This window comes from Mesoplodon densirostris, chromosome X, assembly GCF_025265405.1.
Source record: "Mesoplodon densirostris isolate mMesDen1 chromosome X, mMesDen1 primary haplotype, whole genome shotgun sequence".
Classification (NCBI taxonomy): domain Eukaryota; kingdom Metazoa; phylum Chordata; class Mammalia; order Artiodactyla; family Ziphiidae; genus Mesoplodon; species Mesoplodon densirostris.
The window spans coordinates 75,279,221-75,288,325 of NC_082681.1; positions in this window are offsets into that span (position 1 = coordinate 75,279,221).

The following is a 9,105-nucleotide window of genomic DNA, read 5'->3' on the forward strand; positions in this document are numbered from 1 at the left end:
GTAATACTTAACATCTGCTATTTTTTAACAGATGTGTACAGGTATTTTCTTAAAGGTTCTTAATTTTGATTCCTTAGAAATCACTCCAGCATTTTACCCCCAAGTATTTTTTTTATTAGGCTAAAAACTAAGAAAATTAGTAAACTCCTGTCTCAAAAAGGCTTTGATCTTTTTTGGAGAAAGATGCCATTTTTCAAAATGAAATTAAAAGAGTCATTATATTAAACATAATAACATGTTTTATAATTGCATGTGTGTAATAGTTCTATTAGAGTTAATTTATTATCAATAGCAGAATGAAGTAGTTAAAAGTTATAAATTATTAATCAAGATACTTGGGTTATATTCCTGGTTTTGCCACTAAATTGGTTGTAAGAAAAACAAGTCACTTCTCTTCTGGGCCTCAGTTTCCCCATCTGGAAAATGAAGAGGTTGGGCTAGATGGCTTAGCATTTAAGAGCATGGAATGTGAAGTAGACTGCCTGGGATTGAATTCAATCGTCTCATCTTGTTAACAATAAGACTTACCTCAATTTCTCCATCAGTAAAATGGGAATAATTATGGTGCCTATCTCACAGGATTTGGGGAATAATTAAATGAGATAATGCATATAAAGCATTTAAAATAGTGGCTGGTACATATATAAGATACTCAATAAATATTAGCTATTATGATACTGCAGGGCCCTTCCTTTTAATTTAAAACCCATTATCTGGGCTGCTGTGGCAAAATTAGAAATTACTGAAGCAACTATGGACACTTGTTCATTAATCAATTAATTAATTTAACAAATTATTTCTGAGCACCTACTGTGTGCCAGGAACTATGCTAGGTACTGAGGATGCCAATGGTGAGCAAAATGGGACTTTGACTTTCTCCTCATAAAACTTACATTAGTATAAAAATCGCTTTGATTATGAACATATGATTTAAAACTGATAAGAGCTCTGAAGGAAAGTAACATAGTTTCATGAGAAACACTGACAAAGAAACCTGACCTGATACTGAGACTTGCACCCTAAGAATGAGTAGGATTGACCTAGGTGAAGAGGAATATGGAGATGAGAGTGGGGGATTTCCCAGAAACACCACATACAAAGGACCTTTGGCAGAGAGAAGCCTGCAGTACTTAAGGAACTAGAAGATGGCCAGTGTGGTTGGAAAGGAGTAGAGTTGAGGTCAGAGAGCAATGCTTCATGTGTTCTAATTTGGTCACATTTTCTAGGAATTTTAATTATACAAATTTGAGAGTACAATACAAAATATTGAGAGTTGGACTGTACAATTTTTGAAATATTTCAAATTTAAAAATCATCAGAAAGACCATAATTAGTTTCAAAATGGCAGGTATGTGAGATAATCTGTTATGCTACTGCCACATTTTGATATTATTTTAGCCATTAAATAAAAATACTTTCCATCTTTTGTCAGAATTATACCAACTTTGAATCAACAAGCCTTTCATGGGGCTTCCCTGGTGGCACAGTGGTTGAGAGTCTGCCTGCCAATGCAGGGGACACGGGTTCGTGCCCCGGTCCGGGAAGATCCCACATGCCGTGGAGCGGCTGGGCCCGTGAGCCATGGCCACTGAGCCTGCATGTCCGGAGCCTATGCTCCGCAACAGGAGAGGCCACAACAGTGAGAGGCCCGCGTATGGCAAAAAAAAAAAAAAGCCTTTCATGAACACACACACATAAAATGCAGACAGACCTCACTTTGTCTTTGGTGTTTTTTTTTTTTTTAGTTCCACATATGTGATAACACAGAATATTTGTCTTTCTCTGTCTGACTTATTTCACTTAGCATAATACCCTCTAGGTCCACCTACATTGTTGTAAATGGCAGATTTTCATTCTTCTTTATGGCTGAGAAATATTCCATTGTGATATATATATATAATATATATATATAATATATATTATATATATATAATCTTTATCCATTCATCTGTTGATGAACGCTTCGGTTGCTTCCATATCCTGGCTATTGTAAATAACACTGCTATGAACATTGGGGTGCACATGTATTTTCAAATTAGCATTTTCGTTTTCTTTGAATATATACGAAGAAGTGGAATTGGGAAATCAAATGGTCATTCTATTTTTAGATTTTGAGGAACCACATTTGTTATTTGTGGACTTTTTGGTGATAGCCATTCTGACAGGTTGTGTTTAGGTTTTGGTCAGTTAGTAGTATAGTGATTCCGGCTGCTAGCACAGGTAATGATAACAGAAGTAATACTGCTGTGATTAATACTGATCATACAAATAATGGTGTTTGATATTGGGATATAGCAGGTGGTTTTATATTGATAATAGTGGTAATAAAATTACCACTATAGCTCATTGTGGTTTGGATTTGCATTTCTCTGATGATTAGAGATGTTGAGCATCTTTTCATATGGCTGTTGGCCATCTGTATATCTTCTTTGGAAAAATGTCTGTTCAGGTCTTCTGCCCATTTTTTAAATGGGTTGTTTGTTTTTTTTTTGATATTGAGTTGTATGAGCTGTTTATATATGTTGGATATAAACCCCTTTTAGGTCATATAATTTGCAAATATTTTCTCCCATTCAATAGATTGTCTTTTTGTTTTGTCAATAGTTTCCTTTGTTGTGGAAAAGCTTTTCAAGTTTAATTAGGTCCCATCTGTTTATTTTTGCTTCCATTTCTTTTTCTTTAGGAGACAGATCAAAAAAATATTGCTATGATTTATGTCAGAGAGTGTTCCACCTGTTTTCTTCTAGGATTTTTATGGTTTCAGGACTTACATTTAGGTCTTTAATCCGTTTTTAGTTTATTTTTGTATATGGTGTGAGAAAATGTTCTAATTTCATTCTTTCACATGTAGCTATCCAGTTTTCCCACTACCATGTACTGAAGAGACTGTCTTTTCTCCATTGTATATTCTTGCATCCTTTGTCATAGATTAATTGACCATAAGCACGTGGATTTATTTCTGGGCTCTCAAATCTGTTCCATTGATCTATGTGTCTGTTTTTGTGCCAGTACCATGTTGTTTTGATTATTGTAGCTTTGTAGTATAATCTGAAATCTGGGAGCATAATAGTTCCAGCTTAGTTATTTTTTTTCCTCAAGATTGCTTTGGCAATTTGGGATTTTTTGTGGTTCCATATGAAGTTTATGATTATTTGTTCTAGTTCTGTGAAAAGTGTCATGGGTATTTTGATAGGGATTGCATTAAATCTGTAGATTATCTTGGGTAGTATGGACATTTTAACAATATTAATTCTTCTGATCCAAGAGCAAGGGATATCTTTCCATTCCCTTGTATCAGCTTTAATTTCCTTCATCAATATTTTATAGTTTTGAGAGTATAAGTCTTTCACTTCCTTGGTTAAGTTTATTCTAGTTATTTTACTCTTTCTGATGTGATTATAAATGGGATTGTTTTCTTCCTTTCTCCTTCTGATAGTTCATTATTAGTGTATAGAAAAGCAACAGATTTCTGTATATTAGTTGTATTCTGCAACTTTACTGAATTCATTTATTAGTTCTAATAGTTTTTTGTTGGAGTCTTTGGGGTTTTCTATATATATTAATTGTGTCATCTGCAAATGGTGACCGTTTTTCTTCTTTTCCAATTTGGATACCTTTTATTTCTGTTATTTGTCTGGTTTCTTTCTGCTTAAGAGCTCATTCCACAATTTATCTCTTTCTGCATGCATTTAACAATAAACAGAAAGGAGAAACCAGGCCTCACCTTCCACATTTTGCTTGGAAATCTCCTCAGCTAAATATCCAAGTTCACTACTTACAAGTTTACTTTCCATTCAATGTCAGAATATGATTCAGACAAGTTTTCTGCCACTTTATAACAACGATCACCTTTCCTTCAGTGTCCAATAACTTGTTCATTATTTCCTTCTAAGTCCTCACCAGAAGCACCTTTAATGTTCATATTTCTACCAATTATCTCTTCGATGCAATCTAGGTTGTTTTTTAAAACCAAGCACCTCAAAATTCTTCCAGCCTCTATTACCCAATTTCAAAGCCATTTCTACATATTTAGGTATTTTTTAAATAGCAGCACCTCACTTCCCATTACCAAAATCAGTATCAATTTCCTAAGGCTATTATAACAAAGTACTACAAACTGTGTGGCTTGGAAAAAAACAGAAATTATTATCTCACAGTTCTGGAGGCTAGAAGTCCAAAATCAAGGTGTTGGCAGGGACTTGCTCCTTCTGAAACCCATAGGGGAGAATCCTTCCTTTCCCCTACCTAGATATTGATGGCTGACAATCTTTGGCAGTATTTGGCTTGTAGCCGTGGTGCTTCAATTCCTGCTGCCATCATCATGTGGAGTTCTCCCTGTGTGTGTCTCTGTCTCTGTGTCTCTTCTCTTCTTATAAGGACACCAGTCAGATTGGAATAAGTGTCCAGCCTCTGGTTTGACCCCATCTCAATTACCCTACTTCTGAATAGTGTCACATACTGAGGAGCTAGGGGTTAGTATTTTAACATATCTTTTGAAGAAACACAATTCAGCCCATACCATACATGATGAATGAAACAAAAAATTACAAATCCATCTGACACTCAATAATATTTTAAAGTGAGGAGGGTACAAGGACCTAAATGGAAGTAGGATTTCCACACCACAAATGAGGTGGTAAAACCCTGATATCAGCAAATTGTAATAAGTCATAAATGTATATTGTAATACCCAGAGCAATCACTAAGAAGGCTATAGAAAGTAATACACCCCAAGGAACTATAAATAAAGATAGAATTGTAAAAATTGGTCAAGTAACTCACAGGAAGACAATAAGAGAGATACAGAAGAACAAGAAACAGTGGAAATGAACAGAAAATAAACAATAAAATGATAGACTTAAGCATTAACAAATCAATAATCATCTTAAATTTAAATGTTCTAAACACACTACTCAAAAGGCAAAGATTGGACAAGTAAATTTTTTTAAAAATCAAAAACACAACCCAACTATGTACTGGCTACAAGAAACTCACTTCAAATTTAATGATATGGATTAAGTTGGAAAAAAAAAGATGGAGAGAGATATACCATGTAAACATTAATTTTTAAAAAGAGCAGAAGTGCCTACATAATGTCAGATAAAGTAAACTTCAGAGAAAAGTCTATTACTAGATACAAATAAAACCTTTACATATAATAAAAAGATCAATCCACCAAGAAGATTTAATAATCCTAAACGTGTACACATCAAAAAAACTAAGCCCCAGAATTCACAAAGCAAAAATTTATAGAGGTAAAATGGGAAATAGACAAATCTACAATTGTAGTTAGGAACTTCCATATCTCACTCTCAGCAATTGATAGAACTATTTACTACACTGAAAATCAGTAGGGATATAGAAGTACCAATCAACACTATCAACCAACTTAATTAGCATATATAAGATACTCTACCCCAAAACAGCAGAATACACATTTTTTAAGTGCTTATGGAACGTTCATCACGATAGACCATACCACAAAATAAACAACAAATTTAAAAGAATTGAGGACTTCCCTGGTGGTCCAGTGGTTAAGAATCTGCCTTCCAATGCAAGGGACATGGGTTCAACCCCTGGTCGAGGAACTAAGATCCCACATGCCGCAGGGCAACTAAGCCTGTGTGCCACAACTACTGAGCCTGCACGCTCTAGAGCCCATGTGCCACAACAAGGGAGCCCGCCTACCTACTGAGCCCATGTACTCTGGAGCCTGCGCGCTACAACTAGAGAACCCCCACACCGCAACTACTGAGCCCATGCACTCCAGAGCCTACGCACTATAACTAGAGAGCCCGCATGCTGCAACTACTGAGCCTGTGAGCTCTAGCTGATGCAGCACAACTAGAGAGAAGCCCACGTACTGCAATGAAGAGCCTGTGTGCCACAACGAAAAGTCCCGCATGCCACAACGAAGATCCCATGTGATGCAACTAAGACCCAATGCAGCCAAATAAATAAATAAATATTTTATAAAATAAAAGAATTGAAATTCTACAGTGTGTTCTCTGACCACAATGGATCAAACTAGGAGTCAGTAACAGAAAGACAAGAGGAAAATCATGAAATGTGGAAATTAAAGACACTTCTAAATAATTCATGGGTCAAAAAGGAAGTCTTGAAAGGAAAAAAAAGAGCTAAATGCAAGTGAAAATACAAAATACCAAAATATCTGGGATGGCAGTTAAAGTGCTAAGAGGGAAATTTATAGCACTAAATGCTTAAGTTAGAAAACAGGAAAGGTTTTAGAACAATAATCTAATTTCTAACTCAAGAAACTAGAAAAAGAAGAACAAAACAAACCCAAACAAAGTAAGAAGGAAGGAAATAATAAAGATAAGAGCAGAGGGCTTCCCTGATGACGCAGTGTTTGAGGGTCCGCCTGCCGATGCAGGGGACATGGGTTTGTGCCCCAGTCTGGGAAGATCCCACATGCCGCGGAGTGGCTGGGCCCGTGAGCCATGGCTGCTGAGCCTGCGCGTCCGGAGCATGTGCTCCGCAACGGGAGAGGCCACAACAGTGAGAGGCCCACGTACCACAAAAAAAAAAAAAAAAAAAAAAAAGATAAGAGCAGAAATCAACAAAATTGAAAATTTTGAAAAAAAGAGCAAAATCTAGGTCTTTGAAAAGATCAACAAAACTGTGAATCTACACTATCAAAAAATGAAAGTTTAACAAATAAATAAAAATAATAAAGAAATTATTTTTAAACGGTAAAAAAAAAGCATGAACTATTATTGGAAACATAAATGATACTCAAATGTCATCTTTCCTAATCATCTTATTTAAAATTACCCTTCCACAATTACATCCATCAGGGTTCTCCAGAGAAACAGAATATATATATATATATATATATATATATATATATATATATATATATATATACACACACACAGAGAGCACACACATATACACATACATACATACATATACATATATATACATATATACATACATATATATATATATATGATTTATTTTAAGGAACTGGCACATGTGATTGTGGGGTCTGGCATGTCTGAAATCTGTAGCAGGCCAGTAGGCTGTAAACTCAAGAAGAGTTGATGTTGAAGTCTTGAGTTGGAAATCTAGGGCAAACCAGCAGGGTGGAAATTTGTCAGAATGTGACACCTCAGCCTTGAGGCAGAATTTCCTCCTCCAGGAAATCTCAGTTTTCACTCTTACATCCTGCAACTAATTGATGAAGCTCACCCACGTTATCAAAGGTACTCTTTACTTCAAGTCAACTGATTGCATATTTTAACTACCTCTACAATACATCATCACAGCAACACCTCGATAAGTGTTTGATTAAATAGCTGGATACAATAAACTAGCCAAGATGATACATAAAATGAACCATCACTGTCCCCCTCTTGTCCAATTGGTATCCATACACATATCTCCAAATAAAGACAATAACAAAGTCATTGTACAACTGAAAAATGTGCTTTTTCACCATAAGAGAATGCAAAGTCTTTGAGTCACTCTTCTTGATATCCTGTAACATGAATGCTACCATTTAAAGTTAATTGTTATTAATGCATCTTATGTTCTATGAGGGGATAACAGAGGGGGGAAAGGGTATTTGGCATAAATATACACACAAACATATTCATAACAAAATAAGGAGTATATACTTATAACACTTATAGCCCTCATTTCTGCAACTGTTCACATGGTCATAACTGGTATCCATAACTACCTCATTCCGCTGTCTATTCCATATTCCCTTTGTCCTTAGCAAGCACCTCAGCTGGTTGTGGTTCTTTGCCTGATAGAATGACTCAAACCTTCAGTCCTGAAAGGTCTGAGACATTAGTAGTCCCACCGAATTGAGTTATTATAGTTTTACATTGATTTTTAATCACAAGGATGGTAGTATTAAGAGATGCCCTAAGGGATCTACTGTATTCCATACATGCTCTTCCTTATCTCCATTTTGTAGTAGAGCCCAATTTCTCCTTAGTAATCAGGATCAATCACTTCAGCCAGTAAAGTATCTCCCTTCATTGCCTAGTGATTCAGAGGCATGAGGAGCCCAAAGTGGCAAGGTGACAGTCTTAACTACAAGTTCTGTGGAGTCATTGTTGTATCTCCTGGTGGAAGCATTTGGAACTAAGACCTGGAGATCAGCAGAACATAAGGTTGCAGAGACAGAAAGCAAAAATTTTGCTAGTGGATAACTACTGTAATAGTAGTGGTGCCACTCCCGTTTCCACCCCTTGATTCCTGGACCCATGAATTTTGGCTATGGGAGGAATAGTACCATGTATTGGATGCTGATTTAGGGTATATACAAATTCCTGGAGAACATGCCCCAGCCTTGCAAAGTATTGCCTCCCAGATGGTGCTGTAATTGAGTCTTCATAAGGCCATTCCATGGTTCTATCAATTCAGCTGCTTCAGGATGATGAGGAACATGGTAAGACTAGTTAATTCCATGAGTATGGCCCCACTGCCACATTTCAAGTACTATGAAATGAGTTCCATGATCAGAAGCTATGCTCTTTGGAACACATTGTAGTGAATAAGGCATTCTGTAAGTCAACAGATGGTAGTTTTGTTAGAAACACTGTGTGGTGGGAAGACAAATCCATATCCAATGTGTTTGTTCCAGTAAGAATAAAGGGCTGTCCCCTCTATGATGGAGGTGGTCGAATTTAATCAAGCTGCCACCAAATAACTGGCTTGATCACCTCTGGAAATGGTGTCATATCAGAGACTCAGTGATGGTTTCTGCTGCTGACAGATTGAACACTCAGCAGTGGGTGTAGCAGTGGGTCCTCCTTGGTGAGTGGAAGTCGATGTTTCTGAGCCCATGCATAAATTCCATCCCTATCAGCATGGCCACTTTGTTCATGAGCCCCTTGAGCAATGACAGGAGTGGCTGAGGAAAGTGGCTGACTGCTATCCACAGAACAGGTCATCTTATCCACTAGATTATAAAAATCCTCCTCTGCCGAGGTCACTCTTTGGTGAGCATTCACATGGGACACAAATATCTTCCGTTTTTTGTGGGAGGTTTTGCCCATTCAAAGAGGCCTGCCCACATATGTCTTCCCCGGACCTCTTTTTCACGAATTTTCCAATCATGTGCCT